The following is a 22,540-nucleotide window of genomic DNA, read 5'->3' as shown; positions in this document are numbered from 1 at the left end:
AAAACCTTACATACCATGCTTTAATCTTAGAATGAGGTGTGAACCTCAGGTTATAAATAAGGCATTTGTAGAAATAGCAAAGTTTAAACACTGTGTTTCTTTTATCAGTAGTTCTATCACAAGGAACAGATTTGAATCCAGAAATCAAGTAAGCTTTTATACTGGGGAAACTTCAAGTCAGTCACAACTGCATGAATGAGGAATATGATCAGAATGAATGCACATTTTTTTCCTTTCTTTTTCCTTTTTTTTTTTTCTCTTTTTTTCCTCTTTTTTTTCTTTTCCTCTCTTTTTATTTTTTCTTAAATAACATATTTCTCTAGTGGAGTAGGCATATGTCTTCTAGCTAATAATCCAAAACCAAAGAGAGCAAGAGAGAAACAATAGTAGAATCATAGGATCCTTAGAATTTGAATGGACCACTAAAGATCACCGAGTCCAGCTCCCCAGAATGAACAGGGACATATACAGCCAGTTCAGGTTGCCCATGGACTGGTCCAGCCTAGCCTTGAAAGTCTCCAGGGACAGGGCATCCACCACATCTATGGACAACCTGTTCCTGTGCCCCATTGCTCTCACTGTAAAAGACTTTTTCTATATAATTTACCTAAATCATAAAATTGTTAAGGTTGGAAAAGACCACTAAGGTCATCTAGTCCAGCTGTCAGCCCATCCCCATCGTGCCCACTAAACCTTGTACCTCAGTGCCACATCTACACTTTTCCCGTACACCTCTAGGGACAGTGACTCCACCACCTCCCTGGTTCAGTGCCTCTCCACTCTTTCTGGGAAGAAATTTTCCCTAATATCCAACCTATTTGTGTTGCCTTTTAGCTTGAAGTCATTTTCTCTCCTCCTATCACCATAAACCTTGCTAAAAAGTCTGTCCCCTTTAGATACTGAAAGGCCACTCTCTGGTCACCTTACAACCTTTTCTTCTCCAGGCTGAACAGCTGCAGCTCTCTCAGCCTGTCCTTACAGGAGAGGTGTTCCATCCCTTGGAGCATTTCTGTGGATGTGCTCCAACAGCTCCATGTCTCTGCTGTACTGAGGACTCCACATCTGAACACAGCACTCCAGGTGAGGCCTCACCAAGTGCAGAGCAGAGGGGCAGGATTCTTCCCTCACCCTGCTGGCCATGCTTCTTTGGACCCAGCCCAGAAAACAGCTGGCTTTTTGGGCTGTGAGGCCACATTGCTAGCTCATGTCCAGCATCACATCCACCAGCATTTCCAGGTCTTTTCCAGCAGAGCTGCACTCAGTTGTTTCATCTCCCAGTTTGTATTGGTAGTGGATGTTTCCTTGATCCAGGTGCAACATTTTGCATTTGGATTTGTTGAACCTCATGAGCTTCACCTGGGCCCATTGCTCAGGTGGGGGGGAGGAGAAGCAAATTCAGACCTTCCAGAAAAATAATGAGGAATTTTGTTAAAAAAAACTTACTTCTGCATGGATAACAATATATATATACACACACACACATATATACATAAGTATATATATGTATACCTATATACAAAGCAATGAAATGCATAGATTTACACTATGTTTTAATAATCAGCATCATATATGAGTCATGTCAAGTTCAGCATGGATATAAAGACTTCATTTGGTGAAGTTATGCTACTTTACAGCAAAAAGGAATAACAAAAAGGAACAGTATTTCTCCCACTGGTTTGTAGCCTGAAGCTCCTCAAGTATGCATTGCAAAGTCACTCAAAAACATGTTCATAAGCTTCTTTGTGAAACACCTGCTGTCAACAGAATGTGTATGGATCCCTGAAAATTGCCTATTACCTGGAAGCATAATTCCAAAGATACACTTTAACTTACACAATTTGTACAGTGCTAATTTGATCTCCCAGTTGGACTTGTCACTGAAACAAGAGAAGAGTAAGGTAAAAATAGGTCCCTGATTATTTTGCAGTTTCAAGAGTGTTCATATTGAAATGCAAAACTTAACACAAGTAAACACGAGTTTGGGCATAGTCACAGTTCTTTATCATTTTCACACAATTTCATTAGCATTTCTTGAGAGAAAAAAAAAATTGTTAACATCTGACATTGAAAGAACTGGAGTCTTTGCCCCCTTTTTTTTTCCCAGTTACTTTTTGTTTTATTAAACACAGAATTAATTTCATAAAATCTGTCTCAATTGTAGAGTTGCCTGCTGGTATAAATATGAATAACAACAGCAATTTATATAATCTTTAAAACTAAAATCTGATGCTGTCTACAAAATCATATTGACTGCTTCTTCAGTAAGATTTACAGATGGCAGCATATTAGTTTTGAAAATAAGAAATCTTGGTCATTTTGTGATAACATATCTATTAAAGGTACCTTCATCTAGAAATGCAACTTGTTATATTCCTCTTCTTCCATTTTATTTCTCTGGGGAATATTACCAAGGAATAACAAATATAAGATGATGGTAGCACTGCTCTAAAAATATTCTGCTGCAATTAGCAAGCAGTATGTGTTGTTGCTATAAAAATGCCAAAGATAAGGTTTTAACACTGCATTATCACAGTTCCTGCCCTCTTACAGTTTTCTATAGAGAAGAAAAAAATCTGGAATCTTTAATTACAATTATTTTTAACAGATAAGATACTTTGAATTAACTGTTCATATCCTAGAAGTGTCAGAGGAGTTTTCCCTTTGTTGATATTGCAAATAGAATTGAGAAACACTCAAAATTCAATCTTGAAGCCAAGCTCTTAGTGCCATACAGATGGTGACAGTCTCCACATGAACCTTTCAGTTTTCATTGCAAATTTTCTTGAGTCACTCCATTCCATGACTGAGCAGGGCTCTGTCCTGAGGCTGCCTCAGTGAAGCTCTCTTCTCAATGTCAGCAATCACAAGGAGACAGTTTTTCACGAAAGATATATGGAATCTTCCACTGCTGTTACATGTTGATGCTACCACAGCCTTATTGTCATTAATTAGACAAAGGAAATAAAGAAGAAATCCCAAAGAAAAAAAGAGAAGCTGTTCCCAAACTCTGAAGATATTAAAAGTGAATGAAATAAGAAATGAGGGAAAAAAAAAAAAGTTTTTGAAGTAGACAATGAACTACTTAACCTAGTAGAGAAATCACTCACACTCCAGATTACTGGATTCCATACAAAAATTCATAGATATCCTATGAAACTGAGATTAAATAAAAACAACTAATCTCTCTATATAAGTACCTGAAGGACGCAACTGCAATAGGAAAGGTGCAAAGATCACTCGGTTGGGCTCAGAACTAATTATATATTGTACACTAACTGTAAAATCTGTAACTAACTGTTAGAACTTGTTTCAGTAGTTACATTGGACAAAATACTTAGGGAACAAATTCTTCAAGATCTGTTTCTACTGTTTGTTCAGAGGAGAGCTCTCTCCCTTGGGAGAGAATGGACAACTCCAGGCAGAGGCTGTAGTTCATACAGGTCCTTAGTAAGAAATAGAAATCCAGGGGAGCAAATGATAATTCTGATGAAACAATGAAGCATATAACACAATATTTTTATTCAATTTCTGTTTTCAGTCTCTGATTAAAATATTATAATTTTGACTCTTCCAAAAATAGGCAAATTCCCGTGAAAAAATGAGATTATTCTTTCAGTTGCAGAAACAAAGAAACAAAACCAACAAAACAAAATCAAAAAAAGAAAGGTAGAAAACTGAATTCAAACCATTTACATACCACATTCTATCATACCATTTACATACCACATTCTATCCTACCAAACTGAACTCCCAAACGATTGTGCTGGGATAGGATTGAGTTGCAAAGGATTAGTCTCTATGGATATATACATGTCTGTATATGACCTACAGGTTCCTACATGTCTGTGTACTTACATTCTATGTATCCTTTCAGAAGCCAGAGAGCGAATAACATATTTTAATGTGAGTGATCCTAAAATTAGTGGCAACTAACAGGTGAGTTTAATTGCTCCCTGAAGGTGCCCACCAATGGATGCCTGAGAGGTAAACATCATAATGGTGGTGGGATTGGTTCTGTCCATAACTTCTGAAAATAATGCCATTGAAACAAGCCTATAAAAGGTAAGTTGACAAGAAAGTTATAGAAGTTCACAGAAGTGACTATAAAAATAATATTCCTCTTGCTTTAGCTTTCTTTTAAAGGATACGTGTAGGAACAGAGAGAAAGTCATTCTCAACTGGTGAGACACCAAAAACAAAACTCAGGCAGCAGTCTGCAAACAGCTGGGAGTCTAAGCTGCAGAAAGTGTGGGATTTGGGAGAGTCCTGGGGAAGCATCATTATAGACTTGCTCTATTCTTGTATCCTTCTTTGAGTTGCACACTTCCTCTACTGCCTGCAGACAGAGACAGGATCAATTTTAGGTGATCTTGTGTCAGTACCAGAATTATACAACTTTTTAAAGCAGGAATATATATAATCTCTTCAAATGGTAATCCAGTCTTTTTTGGACTATGCTAGGAGTGTTGAATTAATCCCTCTGCTTGGAACAAAGGTTTCCAGGGTTTTCCTTAACTTCATTGGACATAGGAGAAATTATGCCAAATAGCTTGCAGGGTGCCCCTGGAACAATAACGTGACCTTTGTGTTACAGTGGATCTCAAATCTGCCATTGGCATTTCATTATCCCTGTTGGTTTTGTTTTAAGATGACCTGAACTTCTTCCCATTCTTTCTGCTAGGTTGTAAAAATGAGGTTACAGATGCACTCCTTTTGTTTCTAAGAACAGAATGTAAGAAATAAGGAAGAACCAGGACTTCTTTGATGAGACCTGATTCATTACATAGTAATTGTACTATGTGGTAATATTTGTTATCTGATGGAAATTTTTGTCCTTTGTAAGTACTGATTGCTATTATTAAAAGAAAAGGAATTGAATAGGAATTGAATAGAAGGGTCAGAAGCTAAAAATGGATATTGTCTTCAATGCATATACATAGTGCAATCATTTTCCTCAGAAACATTTTAATTCTTGGCACTGCTAGTTTTGTCAACAATGAAAAAAAATAGTAATAAGGAGTCCTGTGATCCCAGTGGCATGTATAGTTTTTGGCCTCTAATGAAAGTGATTTTCCCTTTGGGGAAAGACAACAAGATGGATTATGCTGGGAATAGTTTGTATCATCAAACCAGCTTGCCAAGCTAGTGACACACAATAGAGGCAGCAAATTTCCACACCACTGATGAGTATAGGGAGCTCTTTGTTCTCAACCAGTGGGAATTAATGTTTCAGAGACAATAAGCAATGGGCCCAAAACAAGGAAGTCAAGAAGAAATGCAGTGAACCAGCTCACAAAAGAAAGTAGAAACAGCACCAACTTTGTGTGACAATTTGAACAACTGCTGAGCAGATTAAAGCCATCTTCCTTTTTAACTTGACCTTAACTAAACCTATAAATTTGCACACTAAAATTACAAGTTCCAGTACTGTCACTTCTTCCCAGTTACTGTGGTGTTACTGACATCTGTGAGGCTTGATGACGTCCAAAGTCCAAATAATATACATTTCAAGTTCAGGCAATTGTAATGTGATTGCCATTAACAAGGTACAAATAGAAATTTGAAAGCAAAAATCACTAACTTGCAAAAACTGCTACTTTGCCTATTTCAGTAAAAGATGGGAGCATGATAATAGAAATGTTGTGCATGCAGAGTTGTTAGATTTGAAAGTATTTGGCATTTGAATTCGGTGCTATGAAATGTCACATATTAGCAAGACCTCACTTACGTTTCTCACATAAAGCATCAGTTTAGAAATATGTGCCCAGGCACATGAAAAACATGATAATAGAGACAATGCTTGTGAGCATGTGAAAATCCAAAGAAATCAGCAGAAACTTTGTAGATAATAGATTTTTAAGCTATGCAAAACAATGAGCAGGGAAAAAAAAAAAAAAAACTGGATAAAAAATGTCTTAGAGAAATAAAAGGTGGAAAAATTTTCTTTTTCAAGAAAAATTTTGCTTTTCAATGAGAATTATACTCAGAGATGGACATCACTATCCCCAGAGGTGTTCAAGAAACATTTAGATGTTGCTTTGAGGGACATGGGTTAGTGGAAAATATTGGTGATAGGTGGATGATTGGACAGGATGGTCTTGAAGATCTTTTCCACCCTTGGTGATTCTATGACTTTTGATTGTATAATTTAATTTCTGAAATTACAAGTCAAAACCAAAGATCCAAAGCTGCTTTTGAAAGTTTATTCTTGCCTAATTTTTTCCTTATTTTTGATTTTTCACTTACTGACAAAAATAAATAAGTCCTTAAATGAAGTGAAGATAGCCTAGGTACTGAAAAATTAGCAAAGACAGGGTTTTATAATGCCATTTAATTCTGGCAATTGCTGCTTGTCTTGCTGGAAGGACATCAGCAAAAATCAGTTCATTCAAAGTAGGGCATAACTTCTATGAGCAATCATTTAGTAGCTCTTTTACTATAGGATTTGGAAGCACTATAAGCAGACACACAATAGAACATCAAAATAAAGATGATACTATATCATCTTTAATTTTCAGGATTTTTATGTTCAGAGAGAACACAAGAAAATATTTTGTTAAAGCATAGGGAGAAGTTCAGAAATAAATAGGTATTCTTGAAAAATGGGAAATAGATAAGTCTCCAAAACAACCAGCTCAGCTACAGTAGACTTGGCTTCACATACTAGCTAAATTAATTTAGAAGAATAAAACATCTGTATAACTTTCTTCAAAACCCGTGCTTATGGAACTGCCTTTCTGTATTCAAACAGAGAGTCTCTGTTTGCTTTGCATATTTGCTTTGATCCAAAACAAGAAGATAAAAAGAAGGGTAAAATTTTGTTTCATTCGGACCAGTTCAGCTTTTCATCCAAAACTGTCAGTGAATGGAGTGAGAGTTTGCATCAAAATATATTTAAGCATAATTTTCTTTTGATGATGTGATAATGAAGTGCTTATCCTTTCTTTTTCTGGAATGCAGCATTGAAGTAAGGTACTATAGAATTTATAATTCTTTGAATAGCGAGGGTGTTACTATCTTATATACCTACCCTACAACTGCAACTCAAGACACCAACTTTATTTAGACAAGTATGCACCTGAATAACTCTAGGTTATGCATTCTGAGAGAGACCGTGCATAAATGCTTTATTTTCCAGATTGAAGCATCTTGTTTGCAAGATGTATAATGTGACAAAAAAACACTCTGATATGGGAGAAATGCTTTGGATTTACCTGGCCTTCAAGGTGGACAAAAAAGCTTTGGTCAAGGTCTCCGCATCTTCTTACCAGCAGATTAGTTACATGGCCTAGCCATTTTGGAAATGCGGCCTAAATGTCAGAGATCCCTCTAGAAGAAAATGCAGAGAAAATACACTTCTACAGGATAGATGTAAACTCCCACTCATCAGCACTGACCAGTTAACCAGCCACTGGAGGGCATTCAATTTTTATACATCCACCACATCCCCTCTTGGATTCCAAGGTTAAAACGATGGGACATTTTTTATTACCTTAGTTTATAGATAATATAAAACTTAGTATTGCAGTACACTAATTCATAAAAAGCCTCCTCTTTCTTTAGCGAAAAGAGGAAAATAATTGCTGTGTGCAATGTCAGCTGAAAAAAAGTTTTGCTTATGCAGTTGCAGTTTTTGCTAACACGGATACTGTAAACATAATAAATCCTTACAAAAATTCAAATTCCTATGCCTTCTGAGCCACTGCAGTCCATTTGTTACAATCCTTTAAATCTATTATTTATTCAACTCCAATCTTTTCTCTCTCCCTCAAATTGAGAGTTCCTGCCACAATGGATCTATAATTAGATTTGAGCATAGTGTAGTATAATTATTTGTATAATACATATATATACTTACTAAAACATAAATATTAATATCTAAGAGTCTATTTAAAATAGATTAGATTAGATATGATTTATCATCAAGGCAAAATTTCTTTTCAAAGGTCACTCTCTTTCTGAAAGCACTGGGATGTCATAGGAGCTCCAGGCACTGGCATGAAGGGGTAGATGTGGATGAAGGGGTAGATGGTGTGTCCACCATCTTAGTTTGGAAAAAGACAGCATGAAACAAGAATTCAGAGATGTTTCTAATTCTGTAGAAGCTGTCTGTCCCTGTGCAGATTCATAAGGTACAAAGAGGTCTAGGCAGAAAAGAACTGCAGTAGATAGATACCAGCTTGGCCAAAACACAGTGTGGTGAAAGCAAGCGCAGAAGAGCAGCAGGGATGCTGTTGAATCCTTCTTTAAGGAAGGTGCAGAAAATCCAAGCAGGAGTGGTGATAAAAACAAAATCACTAATGCTTGTCCAGGAATATGAATCTTTCTCGGTGAAGACAAGATGCACATCAGAGGCAGGCAGCTGCCTTCTCAGACCAGCATTCCAATGCTGTTATGTCAGTACAGGCATGGCATGGCCACATTCTCACCTTGGAAGTTCACCTCAGCTCTTGATTGGACATGCCACCACATGCTTCACAGGCAGAGCCCCAGTGTGGGCAGCACAATGCACAGGCAATTTTATCTCTGTTCACAGTTAAATGGATGTTCACTTCAGTCAGTGCCTAATGATAGGATTAAATTATTCCCTCTGGATTTATTATAAGGCACCATTTAAGCGTTCTTTTTCATATTCTGCATCCCCAGATTTGATGCATTTACTCCACTTTAGGCCACTATCTCTTGGATTAAATCCTTCTTGTTGCCAGTGATTCCTGGGTTTTAAGGCAAGATTATCATCATCTAATATGAGATTTTGCATAACTAAGACATAGTTAATCCCCGAATTAATGACTGTTTGTAGTATCAGCATGTATCGTGAAAGAGTGTTCAAACTCATTTACCCAAGTCACAGTGGAAGCAATAGAAAGTCCCTACCATAAAAGAACTACCACCTAAATAGCACTAGTAATTTCTAGTCTGAATTTGTTTAGTTCTTGCTTTTTTTTTACTAGTAGATCTTGTTACCTTTCTGTGGTCAATTTTTTCTTTTCTTTGTTGATTCTAACAGATAGGTTCACTTTGTCAAGTTAAAGAGCATGAGGTCCCAGTGTATAGAATCGTTCTCCATGAGTTCATTAATAGCACTGCTACATTTCTTGTCCACTGATATCAGTGATGTTGTAAAATTTCCAGCTGCAGGTTTTTTGTTTTTTGTTTTTGTTGTTGTTGTTTTCCCAGTAGTTCCATTTCCTTACTAGCCCTTCTCTCTTCATTGGATTATAGCTGTTGGGTGCAGCAACAAACTTCTTCCTATCATTTAATAGTCACCCATGCAGCTCCTTCAGCATTTGACAGCTCTCCCTTGGACAAGGCCCAGACCACTGTCTGAATTATTTTAGGAAGAATGATATAATATCTGGTATTAAAGTGTGTATTACTGAGTTCACATAAAGTATTGAAAGACTTCTCTGAATCCATAGGGAATGCTGGCACGTGCTAATGGACGCACAGAGATAATTGAGATCCATGTAACTCTATCAGTTCCCAGAAAAGGTCTCTAAGATACACAGAATATTAGTTTACCATGCTCTGGTTCCAAGCACATCTTTTTGGTGGTATCACCAGTGGCTTGAGAAGTGCTGAAGCTGACGACCAAAACATAAACAACCCAAACAATAGCAGCAGAAATGGGAATGCACAAGGACATACAGGTTATCTTTGCCTTCATGGAGGGAGATTTACTGTAAGAATATAGTAAGCCAATTTTATCATCACAGCAGCATCCACATTAGGAGTGCTTTGTAGCCTGAAATGTAGAGGTGCCTCCCTTGGGAGACCTGGGAGACCTGTGATCCTGAGGAAAGAGCAGGATCCCTCAGCCAAGAGCCATGGCCTCTCTCTTCAGCACCACTGATTTCCTTCAGGATGACCTTAAATAATGCACTTCATCCTTTTTTTTTGCCTTTAATTAAAGCAGGCATTCCTTAAGTATTTACTGCCTATATGGCTTTGCTTCAGGCAATACCCTTGATCTCCATGAAAGCTTAAGGCCTCAGTATTCCTGACTGTAAATAATGTGTCCTCAGCCTAGCCATTCTGCTTTACATCTGGGAGTACAGAGTGAATGTTACTCAACTGTCTCAACTAAGGCAACAACATGACCCAACTGGTGTAAGATGATGCAGATCCATGCAGATCCATGCAGATGATGCACATCCATGAAAATAATAGTTGTGGGTTTTTTTTTTTTTTTTCTAGTTTTCTAGATGCAGGGTTTCTCTAACCAAAGATTCACTATGTTTGTTCTGGAAGAGTGTTCAAAACAACTCAACTTTATGAAATATTCAGTTTTAAGAAAGATAGCTTATTAAATTGATGTTGTTTCCAAAAACTGTTCTGTGGAAACTCGTTTCACAGAAGGGCTCCCAAACTCACACAGATTGCCTTGACTTACAAGGCTTTCAGAAGTGGTCATCATTCAGAGAAGACTCTGTGAGTGGTTTTCAATTTCTTTGGCTGAATTTAGGGGGTAAAAAGCATAGAAACTATCCTTCCAGTAAGGGATGACAGATCTTCAAGCTGAACTGCAAGTTTAGATGAGCTTTAAAGCTGTTATATTTTTTAAAATACTGAAGAAAAATCCAGTTTGTTCCACTTGTACTTTATGAGAAAAAAAAAAAAAAAGCATAATTCATTGTTCTCTTTATGTTTGGACATTTTTTCATAGCAGGTAGACTCACATCAGTGGGCATCTCTGGTGTTCATCTGTGAAATTGATAACATAAGAAAGAGGCGGTGATGAGGGAAGAAATGTCCCATCAGAGGAAGCATTTCCAAGGACTGGTTTACTACTTTTGCTTGTTCAGTGCAAGCTGTGAAGCTTGGATTACTTTTAGCTCTGTGTGTGTCTATTGGGCTGTGACACTGAAGCTTGGGATATCAGAATTTTGTCAGGAGAGGTCATGAATTAAAAGGGCAGATTTGATAATGAAAAGCTACTGACTAACGACTTAAGCTTTCTATGATATGGTTAGATCATTGCAAATGATTCATTTGTGGTCAATGTGATGAATTACTGTCAGTCCTGACCACCCTTCTAACTCCAGGTTTTTGTAACCACCAGTTTAACAGAAGTCACCTGTAATGGCAGAAGCTGAAAATGAAGAGTTAACACAGAAAATGATGAAGTGGATACAATGGCACATGATACCAGACCTGTCTCCTGCATTGCTGCTGTGTCATTCACGGACTCTCTATCAGTATAGTAAAATACCTGAACAACTAATTTTAATACAACAAAGTCATGGATGGTAATGAAATTATAAAGTCTGTAACAGTGATATGTCTACTGGATGTTCTCTGTATGTTATTTTTAACTTCATCCAATATATCTTTTTAACTTCATCTGTATATCTGTATGGGAACTACTGAATCACGGCCTGAACCTCTGATTGATAACCTGAGGCGAGCAATGAATCAGCCCTGGGAGCACAGGTGAAGGCAATTCACCTGTGCTGCTGGAAGGGGTGGAGCCTGGCTCCACTTCTCCTAGACCCATTTAAGAGCTGACTACCACTGGGAAAGAATCTCTTCTGGAGATCCCTCCTGTGGAGTTTTGCAGCAAGTCTTGGATGTGGGTAAGTTTTCTACCTTCTTCTTTTTTGTTGTTATAGTCTGCTTTGCCAAACTCTCTTGTTTATTTCATAATTATAACATCTTTATATTCATTGACTATACAATATCTTACTTTCCACTAACGAAAGTGAGATATATAGGAAATGTAGACTTGATCTTCAGAGGTCCCTTTCAACCCCTACAATTCTGTGGTTCTGTCAACCTGCTGCAGGGAACCTGCTTTAGCAGAAGTTGGACTTGATCTCCAGACCTTATAATTCTTTGATTCTGTAAAAAGTTCTGACTAGCTAACTACCAACTGGAAAAATGTTCAGCAGATTAATATACTTGATGGTTGCAGTTGCATTACTTTGATTATAACCTGCTTGCACTTTTGGCTGTAAATCTTGCTTAATTAAAGCTGATTTATTTTACCTTTGGACATGTCCTGTGCAAGATTGAAGGTGACTGAGGATGTGTAAATTAAGAAATTTGATGGAGCGAGTCTGAACAACATGGGTAGTAATGATTATCCTGTGGCAACCCGAATCCTACCATACCTTGGCATGAAATTCCCTCTACCTAATAAAGCTGAGGCACAAGGATCAGGCAGAAGAACAAGCAAAAGAAAAAAAATACTTTCTGCTGCTTTTAGTAGACATTCATAGGGTTTGGGTATTTGAAAATATGTGTATTCCTTATAACTGAGATCAGATTGCCATCTATATGCCAGTAGTTACATGTTGGTTATTTTTAACTAGCAAGATATCTAAAGTCTCTCAGTTTGGCTTTACTTCAATAGAAAAGTGAAGAAAAGAAACCCATTTATAATTTTCTTCTGAGCATGTACAATGCCTGACACATAACCAGGAGCTTCTGGCTGCATGCAGCATGGATCTCTTGGATCAGCACGCAGGTCATCCTGTCATCCTAGGACATGAGTAAGATTAGCTTGAGGACCCAGAGTTCAGAGCAAAGGGCATCACTCAGTTGTACACACTCCTCAAGGCTTCCCACAGGTAGGACAGGAAAGGCAAAAACTTCCAAGAAAGGACAGAATGAGGGCAAAAGAATGACGCTGTGAAATTTGACCAGAATTTCACAATGATGTGGGGTGCACTGTAAAATAAGGTGCAATTACCTTTTATATTGATAAAGATCAAACACTTAAAGAACTATGCCCTGTTCCCTTAACTTATAAGGGAAAACCAGTAGATCCCACTCAGCCCTTTCCAGCTCCTCTGTCCTGTGCTTATGTGCTGAGGTATATTTAAGACCATATGTTATATGGCATAGTATTGTGGATATCTCTTCAGGTAACCTAAAAAGTAAGAAAGCCAATTTTCCTGCTGGAAAAGATTAATTGCCTGAGACATCTTTAAAGATACATACTTGAGGTCTACAATTTTACTTCATTTACTGGAATGTTAGATTCATTACATTTCAGAGGTGACACGTACTGTACCTTCCTGTGACTATAAAAATAAAGAAGCTATTCATAGATACTGCACAGACATAACATACTGTGCCAGTGTCTGTCATGAACAGATCCTGGGTTTTTTTCCAGCCTGATTTTCTCTTTTGTTGATCCTATTGCTTCAAGAAGTTTCCTTTCCTCAAAAAAAAAAAAAAATCCAAATCACTATGCACTTTGAGTGACAGCTCAGGGATGGGATCAGACTTAAGGTCCTAATAACATAATGTGGAACAGACAGTAGTGGGTGATTAAGAAATAATTTCAAAAACAATGAAGATGTACTGAAAATGTACTGATTTCTTTAGCCAAGTTTATTTAACAGAATCTTAGAATTGTTTGAGTTGGAAGGGACATTTTAAAGGTTATTTGGTCCAACTCCCCTGCAGTGAACAGGGACGCCTACAGTAAGATCTGGTTGCTCAGAGCATGAAAGTCTCCAGAAATTAGATATTCTGTAGTGACTGGGGATGTCATGACTGTTCTGCCTACTTTAGAAAAATCTCCACTGAGAATTTTCAAAGTAAAATTTGGGCAAAATGACCTGACTTCATCTGCTGCTTGGGCATCTAGACTGTCGTCTTTAATAGGCGGCCTTTCAAAATCTTCCATGGAACTTTTAAAATATTTGGGGTCATCTTGAAGTCTATTCTACTTAAGATCAGCTACTTCTGTTTTTGATCTGCTCTGATTATTTTCTTCAGTTTCTGTTTTCTAGAGACCATATTTTTGGCAAGTCTTGCCCTTAGACTGCATTCCATTTGCACTGCAACATCTCTGGGAATACTGAGAACAGATGAACGCCTTGCCTTTCTCCTCTATACATCTCAAAACTTATAAAAGAAGGTCAGTAGCATTTATCCTCTATCTGTAGATAAGGAAAGTGAAATAGAGAGAGGGCAAATGACCAGTCTCACTCACTAAGAAAATCAATGGCATTACCAGAGCCAGATTTCTTAGGCTCAGGCAGTAGTTGTAATTGCTGAGCTTGTTCTGGCTGGGGGAATGTAATCCTGAGTAGCAGCACAGCAATTGCAGACAATGTCTGCTTGGTTTTGCAAAGGATTTTAGGATTCTGATGTTTGGCTTTCTTCCAAATTGGAGCACATTTGAAACATCTCCAAAAATACCCACCCAAATGGATGACATTTTTTCCTTCTGTTTTGAAATGTTTTATGTCAACAGAAGTGGAGGATTTTTATTTTGATGGTAGCTCTGAAAATTCACCTTTTATTGCGAAACATAATAACCTCATAATAAAACAAAGGTGTGTGGAAAGGGATCATTCAAATAAAAAATCCAAACACCGTTAATTTGGCTGTTGTTCTGCCTCCTTTGGAAAAACGACTGAGACATTTTCCAAAGCAAAATTTGGGCAGAATGAATTGGCTTTACCTGCTGCTTGGGTTTCAACAGTGCCACACATTGATTAGCATATGAGGGATGCATCACATGGTATCTAGCTGTTATGCTTAGGTACAGAAAAATGTGTGAAATTACACAGCAGATAAATATAAATACAGGTTCTCTTTCCTGCTCTCCTAGCAAGACGCATTGTCACGATCATTGCTTGATTGTAGGATATGAATAGGGATTTCTCACTGCAAGCTCTCTAAAATGAGAACATGTGCTTTCCAGAGTGCAGTTTGCCAGTAGCTGGCAATGTAGGCTGCAGTTACAACTTCCTAAGCTGACTCCACAGCCAGTAGGGAAGGAAGACTTCTCACTTTCAGAAGTCATATGATAGACATCCACAGCCACTGCTGTGCGGGGCAGGTGCTGACTCTGCTAGGTTTTCCCAGTTAGGTTGCTTTATTAGTGCTCATTACAATTCTGATTTTGTTTTAGAGCCACCTACTAACAAACTGATCTTTTCACAAATTCTCTCTCAAACACAGCAAAACTGAACAAAAAGTGTGCTTTATCTAGTAAATATAGCTAGTGAGATATTACATTTCATAATAAAGAATCCCTAGAGCCATGTGATTTTGCTTAATTTTCACTTGGTATTCACTCTGTGTAATTCAAATTTTGTTACTATCTACAGATGCAACAGCAGGTACTTGGATCACACCAAGATTTCTGGAGCCAGATCCAGCGAGATGCAGAGTAATGGAATGGCAAAAATCCAAGTTCTAAAATAAATGTAATCTGTCTCCTTTTAATGAGAAACAAAACACTAGCTTCAAACTCCTCCAGAGGGTGAAACCATCATGTGAATCTTGATTATATGAAGAATTCCTTAACTCTTCACAACTGCAAAGGCAATTGCAACAAAGGTAATGCAGTCTTCTGACAGTTTTGGTTGATTTGCAATAGCAGCCAGGAAGCCAAGTGAGATCAGAGCCCTGACACTTAGGTACTACATAGGCAGTCCTTCCCCTGCTGCAGTTCCTTTTCAGAAAAAAAAAAAAAAAGGGTGGGAGGGGAGCAAATACTATTTGGAGATGGAAAAAATCAAGTGGCTGCTGATGGTGTCCTGGATCTTTGCATGGTAGGGAATGCTATTTCCTTCAGGATGATACAATATTGTGCTGAAAATCAGCCCATATGCTAAATTAGGGTTCCTTATAAGTGACTCTTCTCCTCCAGCCCAGTGGGAGGAAAAAAATCACAAGGATTAAGCTGTTGCTATTTTGAGAAGTGGCACTGGAAGATTCCATTATTTCCACTTTGGAGACCAAAATAAATGCAGCAGGTTTTGGTTAAATGAAATCTGAAAGGACAATATTCCAAGAACAAATAAACCTCATAGAAGAAAGAATGCCCTGACGAGTCCCTTTTCCATGGAAGTGATCAGCCTTCCTACTATACTGAAAAACAAAGTGATGAACATGCAGAAGAGCCTTAAAAGGTAAACTTAATGTTTAAGAAATATCGTTTTCACTGATATCATTTTCACTGGATTGGAAATAATTGGAAATATGGAACTGATATTTACTGCAGGGAGGGAAATGATTTTTAAGTGATTCAGACAACATTTGTGCTGAAAAAGTATCTATCTGCAGGACATACAGGGAGCTGTTGGAGGGGGTCCAGAGGAGGGCCACAAAGATGATCAGGGGGCTGGAGCACCTCTGCTACGAAGACAGGCTGAGGGAGCCAGGCTTGTTCTGCCTGGAGAAGAGAAGGCTAATTGCAGCCTTTCAGTACCTAAAGGGAGCCTATAAACAGAATGGGAGTCAACTCTTTACAAGGGTGGATAACAGCAGGACAAGGGGAAATGGTTTTAAGTTGGAGGAAGGAAGATTTAGGTTGGACGTCAGGGGGAAATTCTTTACAGAGAGAGTGCTGAGGTGCTGGAACAGGCTGCCCAGAGAGGTTGTGGATGCCCCATTCATCCCTGGAGGTGTTCAAGGCCAGATTGGATGGGGCCCTGGGCAGTCTGGGCTAGTATTAAATGTGGAGGCTGTTGGTTCTGCCCACAGCAGGGAGGTTGTAGCTTCATGATTCTTGAGGTCTCTTCAAACCCAAGCCATTCTATGATATAGGAGGTGCTAGCTTCTAGTTCATGTAAAATCCTAGTTCAGATAAATATCCACGCTAATTAATATCATAGTTACTTGCTAATACACAAACATGCATTCTTGACTTATTATCCCAAAAAGAGTTTATTTGCTTGTAATAAGTCAAAGTGAAGCCTGTCCATCTTGGATGTAGATATCTCCATGGTAGGAATATGTGCTTAGACAAATCCTATACAGGCAGTCATGTCTGAAGACCTGGACCCTGTTTTTCCAGTGCTGTGCAAATGTACAGCTAACTTCACTCAAAAACAAAAGCTGAACCAGATCAAGACAAATGATTTAAACTCAACTTAGCATATCTGAGGATTAATTCTAGTCCTGTTTGGAGCTATTCTGTAGACTGAACAGCAAAGAAAAAAAGAGAAGGAAGAATTTGAAGTTCAGTCTTGAAGCAACTGCTCAGATGCTTTAAGCATTTTCTCCAAATGCTCTAAGCACAATGGGGGGAAAGCTTACAGTTTGTAGCTTGAGGACTTTCTTAGTTTAGGACTAGTAGAAGTATTATTTATTGGAAGATGAATGATTCTTATCTTATTAGAAGAGAGAATGCGGAGTGTAGAAATGGCATTGACAAGCTGTAAATGTAAACCTGCAGTTAGACTGATGTCAGTATAAAAAACGTGTATCTTAGCCTTAATCAATGTAATCTGTTGAAGACATTCCATGATACATAGGAGGGGAGAAAAAAATAAATAACAAAAAACAAGCCAGGAACTTCTATTTGTTTTTATGTGATTGCAGTTTCATTGTTTAAAGGTATCCCAGTGGAAATAAACAGCACTGTCATTTCACTAGCACTACCTTTTGCATGACGAGGAATTCATTGTTTAAGATATTAAGTAAGTAGGCAAAAAAGATCTCTAACAAAGAAGTAACTAATTACATAAATGCCTCTTTATGAATTGCTATAACACTATTTGCATACATTACAAGAAAGCTGTGACCATTAATGCCAGGTGAAGTATAGTGTCCATATTTTTAAATGAGCTCTTGGATATTTTTCATTATTTCCTTCCCATCCTTTATGATTTTAATGCAATTCAGCTTACTTAATTTAAATTAAGAAGTTTAACAGATGGTGAAGCAGATCCTATATTTCTTTATGATTTTGTGGAGAATACAGAAATGTTGTCCACACACGTGTTAAATTAAGGTAAACTCCCTGAAATTAATTCTATTAAGATAGATTTTCACAGTGAGCCAGTGTAAGAAAAACAATTGTCAGTGATAAAGTGATACTACATGGATCCTGAAATGATGTTCTGAGTCCTTCAGGAGGCGGTCAAAGCACGCAGAAAAACAAAGAACATAAGGCATCCTGCATTTAGATTTCACAGATGGAGAAAAGAAAATATGATACTCGGATGTGTTTTAGATAATCTAAAGTACACATATTTGTGCCCCGTGTTCCCTTTAATAATAATACTAATATTCAGGGTGGAGTTTTCAAAAGCAGTTGAGAAACTTTACACAGAAATGCCTATTACAGAAATGACTATCTGCTACCTATTAGAATTTCTTCTTGGAGAGACTGGTAAGGTACTGGCACAGGCTGCCCAGGAAGGAGGTGGAATCACTGTCCCTGGAGGTGTTCAGGAACTGTGGAGATGTGGCACTGAGGAACATGGTCATGGTGGGGATGGGTGGGGGCTGGACTTAATGATCATGGTGGTCTTATTCAACTTAAATAATTCTATGATTCTATGAAAAAGAAGTTGGCCATCTGCTAACAAAAACTAAGTCAAAATCTTCTCTACCAATGAAGTCATCTATACACACACACATAATCTGTCTCTTGTCTACAGTGGTATCACGGTAGGATAAGCAACAACTGATTGTGAGGTAGCTGCAAACAGACTAGAGTCTTGTATTTTAAAATTAGCAGTCTCATTCCACCACCCAGATGTTTCTACTTTCCCTAACGTGGAAATAAAATTTATCTTTCTGAAAGTAGAAAAATCTAGATTAACTGATTCAGAAGTTAGAAACTGGCAACTTGAGCTGGATAGGCAAATAGAAAGTTATTCAACAGTGACTACAGAAGGAAAAAAGGAAAGGGAAGGGGAAAAAAGAAAAGAGAAAAATAAAAGAGAAAAGAGAAGTTGCTACATTTGCTAAGAACTTCCCCGTTAGTCTGCTTGATCATTAAATCTTAACTCAACCTCAAATGTGAAAACCTAGTACTTAAATGTAGGAAAGGAGAGAGGTTAAAACAGAAGCAGGAAAGACATTTAAATAACTCTAAGGAATGGCAGTGTAATCTCTATTCTAAATATTGGCCTCAAGATTTGATACATCTTTGTCATCTACCTAGGCTCTTTTCCTCTGCCTCAGCTTCCATCTTCCATGTGATGTTTTAATGAACTAGCATTTAAAATTCACGGTTCTCTCTATAGTGTGGTTTAAAAAAAAAAGGGGGGGGGAAGACTTGTTAAATATAAATAGCTAGGTGTTCTTTTCCTTCTCCTTTCAAGCTCACCACAATGTAATATACAGGCTGATTTGCAAAATCTATTCCTGGTGCTCAGTGTTAGGCCACAGAGATTACTGCAAAATGAAGATGTGTAACAAGAATTCATATTTCTTCTGCTAAGTTATCTTTGGAAGGAAGAAAGCCTGCATGAACTGGTTGTAGAAAATGTAAAATTAACGAAAAGGGTTGTTTATTGTTTTTGTTGTTGTTGTTTTTTGAGAAAGTGAAAAGGGTAAATAAGGCTATTTTTTTACCGAGCATTTACTGAAATTCTTATGGATGGACATACTCTTTAAGTCTTGCCTTTCTCCAGCTTATTGTCCATAATGAATGTAGTAGAGTCTTCTAAGTTGCTAAAGGGTTCATCATTAGTTACTATCTAAAATCATACTTGAGGTAGTTACATCCTGATCACTGCTACCCAGTGGTGATGGAATCATAGAATTATAGAATGATTTGGGTTGGGAGAGAGCTCAAATTACATCCATTTCCAACCCCTTCCTGTGGGCTGATTGCCATCCACTGAATCAACCTGCCCAGGGCTCCATCCAACCTGGCCTTGAGCACATGCAAAGATTTGGCACCCACAGGTCTCTGTGCAGCCTGTCAAGAAAGATGGGACATTCTTCAGAAAGGGACAGAGCTGGGTCAGTGTCAGTTATCACAACGAATTACTTTGTTTTTCCATTTCTTATCAAGTGTGCTTCAAAAGCAGCCTTTCCTTGGCTGCTGAAACACTCATTTTGGGACAGTACCTCTGCAAAGCTGCAGCTTGGGATGCAAGCAGCCCCAGCACACTCTCATTTCCCCCATTCTGAGAGGTAGCCTGGGGCAGAGTAGCAGCAACACAGAGGGAATCTCCCCTCTGTTTTGAGCTGTTATGCTTTCTTTGAGCTCTTCTAAGTAGAGCATGTCACGGGATAACCTTAAAGCACATTGTTTCTTTCCATAGATGCTGAAAATAAAACCAGAGAAACAAAGACAGAAAGCGAGAGAGACAGCTGGAAAGTGCCTTAGTAGACCATGATGACTCACCCAGCATTCTCACACTGCTGGCATTACAGTTTGCTATAATAATGCTAGAATGATATTATATGTTAAGGGAAGGGAGCAGGTATTACCTGTTTTTTCACTTCAGCACAGTCACAGTAATAAAATCTGTATATACGCAGTGAAGGCTCCCAAAGCATTAAAAAGGTTTCAATTTTTGTTTCCTTAGGGGAAAAGAAAAGTGGTACCCTTTGGTAAAGGGCATGCAATGCCAGAGGGGTGGATGTGTCAGCCTCAAATGATGAAGTCTAGGTTATGTTGTTAATATGCACCATAAGCTGTCCCAGCAGTGATTTGCACTGCAAACAGAAGAAATAGTATTCTTTCAGCTTAGAGCTAGAAATCATTGGTCATAAATTTCGGCTAACCTATTCCTATGTAGCACCTGCTACAAGAGCTAGCATGACTTGTCTAGACTATGTCTGGATGTCTTTTCTGCACAGGAAGCACACAATGAGATTTGGTGTAGTACAGCACTTCACCATCACTTCTAAGGGTAAAAGACACTGGCTGCCACTCCGTATGATGGCTGAAAGTGTGCAGGGTGGAGATTATCTGGTGTGGTAACTGTAAGAAGAAGACACCACACTACGTAGAAGTTCGTTCCAGTCCCATGCTCCTGTTGTCATTATCATAAATAAAGTAATAGTAATGGTCATAATGTCCATACTGTATTTTTTCTAGCTCTTCTACAAGAACTTTCAGAGAAATTTTTTTCTTCTTGCTCTCTGTTTAACAAACTATTCTTATCTGGGTACAAAACAAAAGTCAATATGCTTCTTAGTGGGGTGTAGTGATAAGAAGAGGAGCAATGTCCAAAAACTTGAACATAGGAATTTCCACATAAATATGCATAAGAACTTTAGAGTGAGGGTAACAGAGCACTGGAACAGGTTGCCCAGAGAGGTTGTGGAGTCTCCTTCTTTGGGGACGCCTATCTGCATAACCTATTGTAGGGAACCTGCTTTAGAAGAGGGTTGGACTCAGTGATCTCCAGAGGTCCTTCCATCCTCTGCAATTCTGTGATTCTGCGACACATACTTTTTTTCATGAATTTTGATTTTTAAAAAGTCAAAACAGTTTTGTGTTTTTTTTTTTTTTTTAACTTTTATTAAATGGAATCATGATGCTTTCATTGGAATCAGTTCAGAATTGTATTTCTAGATCAGAAACATGATATGTTCCATAGTTGATGCAGTCTGTACATCTCACAATTTTTTTCTGTGATATGAACTCAGCAGTTGTCTTGTGATACATCTGAAATCCTGTGGTACTCAGTGTATCATGGAGGTTTGTTAGGAGAGAGGCTGGAAACGCAGGGATGTGTAAGGGAACAAGGAACTCTACCAGTCAGCTTGGTCCATGTGTAAGCTGAATGTAAATTAAATACTTTGATTCCAGTTAAAGTCACACTAATAAAGGTGTTTTTCCTTTTTGAAAATTTTCATAGAAAGTTTTGACTTGTTAGATCTTCCTTGATATTGGAACTTTGGTACCAAATCTGATCTGAGGGAACACAAAAACCCTTTAAGACTAACTACACTGACAGGGGTGGCTTTTGCAATTTTCTTTTTATTTTTACAGTTTCATTCTTTAATTTTGATCATTATTTTGCTTTTCCTTTCATCTTGTGTTCTGATCAAAGGCAGCTGAAATTGATTGGGCAGCTTTCCACACACTTCAGAGGCTGCTGGATCTGATGGGAGACCCTTCTGCTCCCTGACAATTTGGTGGCCAGTGTGAAGTACGGAGCTGGTCCCAAGCCTTTACCCAAAGGCTTTCTCCTTGCACAGGCAAATCCAATTGCTTGCTAGCAGTTGGTCTCAGGATCACTGCCAGACAGAAAATCTTCATAAGAATTCTCTAAATATTTGTTTAAATCTATGTCTAATTGCCTTAGGGTTGTTTTCTTATTATTTGTTTTTATAGCTAAAAGTTCATGTCAAAGTGGCCGTAAAACACCGCTTATGAAAATCAGAAGCTTTCTCTTTCTACTTTTTTTCATGTGTAATTTCATGTTACAATTCAGAATTTTGACTCGAAAATGGGTTTTAAAAACTTGTAAATAGTAACTATTTACCTGTCACTGTGAAAAAAAAAAAAAAACTTTGTTGCTGAAAGTGCTTTTTTTAATAACTGTTTTTTTGCTTCTTTTTTCTTTTCTATTTTGAAGCAAAAAAAAAAGGGTGAAAAATCACAGAATTTCTTTGCAAGTCTGCTTATTCTAATGCACAGCAACATGCACAAAGGTCATACCTTGAAAGATAGCTAAAAAGCCATTCCCTAATGTAACTGAGATTTAATTGGAAAATGTTGTTTTTGAAATGTAGTTTTCTCATTCATTAATGGGCAAATGTAGTAGAACCACCTGCATTTGGAATTAGAAAAAATGAATGTGTGCCACAAGTCCCGTGTAACTGAGCTATTTGTTCCAGCTGGTGCTGCGTTTAGTGTCATGGT

At 37.9% G+C, this 22,540-nt stretch overlaps 1 long non-coding RNA gene across 2 annotated transcripts; it reads left to right on the top strand.

The window, feature by feature from the left end:
• The first annotated feature begins 11,536 nt into the window (after positions 1-11,536).
• LOC116241940 (uncharacterized) lies at positions 11,537-20,717 on the top strand. Of its 2 annotated transcripts, XR_016471729.1 has the most exons (5): positions 11,537-11,579; positions 13,735-13,876; positions 15,078-15,309; positions 15,623-15,884; positions 19,983-20,717. It is a non-coding gene; the product is annotated as an uncharacterized LOC116241940 (long non-coding RNA). The 2 variants fall into 2 exon arrangements; XR_004169621.2 differs by having other exon boundaries at positions 15,078-15,884.
• The last annotated feature ends 1,823 nt before the right edge of the window (positions 20,718-22,540 follow it).

The sequence above is a fragment of the Phasianus colchicus genome, chromosome 1 (assembly GCF_987193195.1).
Source record: "Phasianus colchicus chromosome 1, bPhaCol1.hap1.1, whole genome shotgun sequence".
Classification (NCBI taxonomy): domain Eukaryota; kingdom Metazoa; phylum Chordata; class Aves; order Galliformes; family Phasianidae; genus Phasianus; species Phasianus colchicus.
Note: the sequence above shows the minus strand (reverse complement) of the source record. Positions and strands in the feature narration are given on the sequence as shown.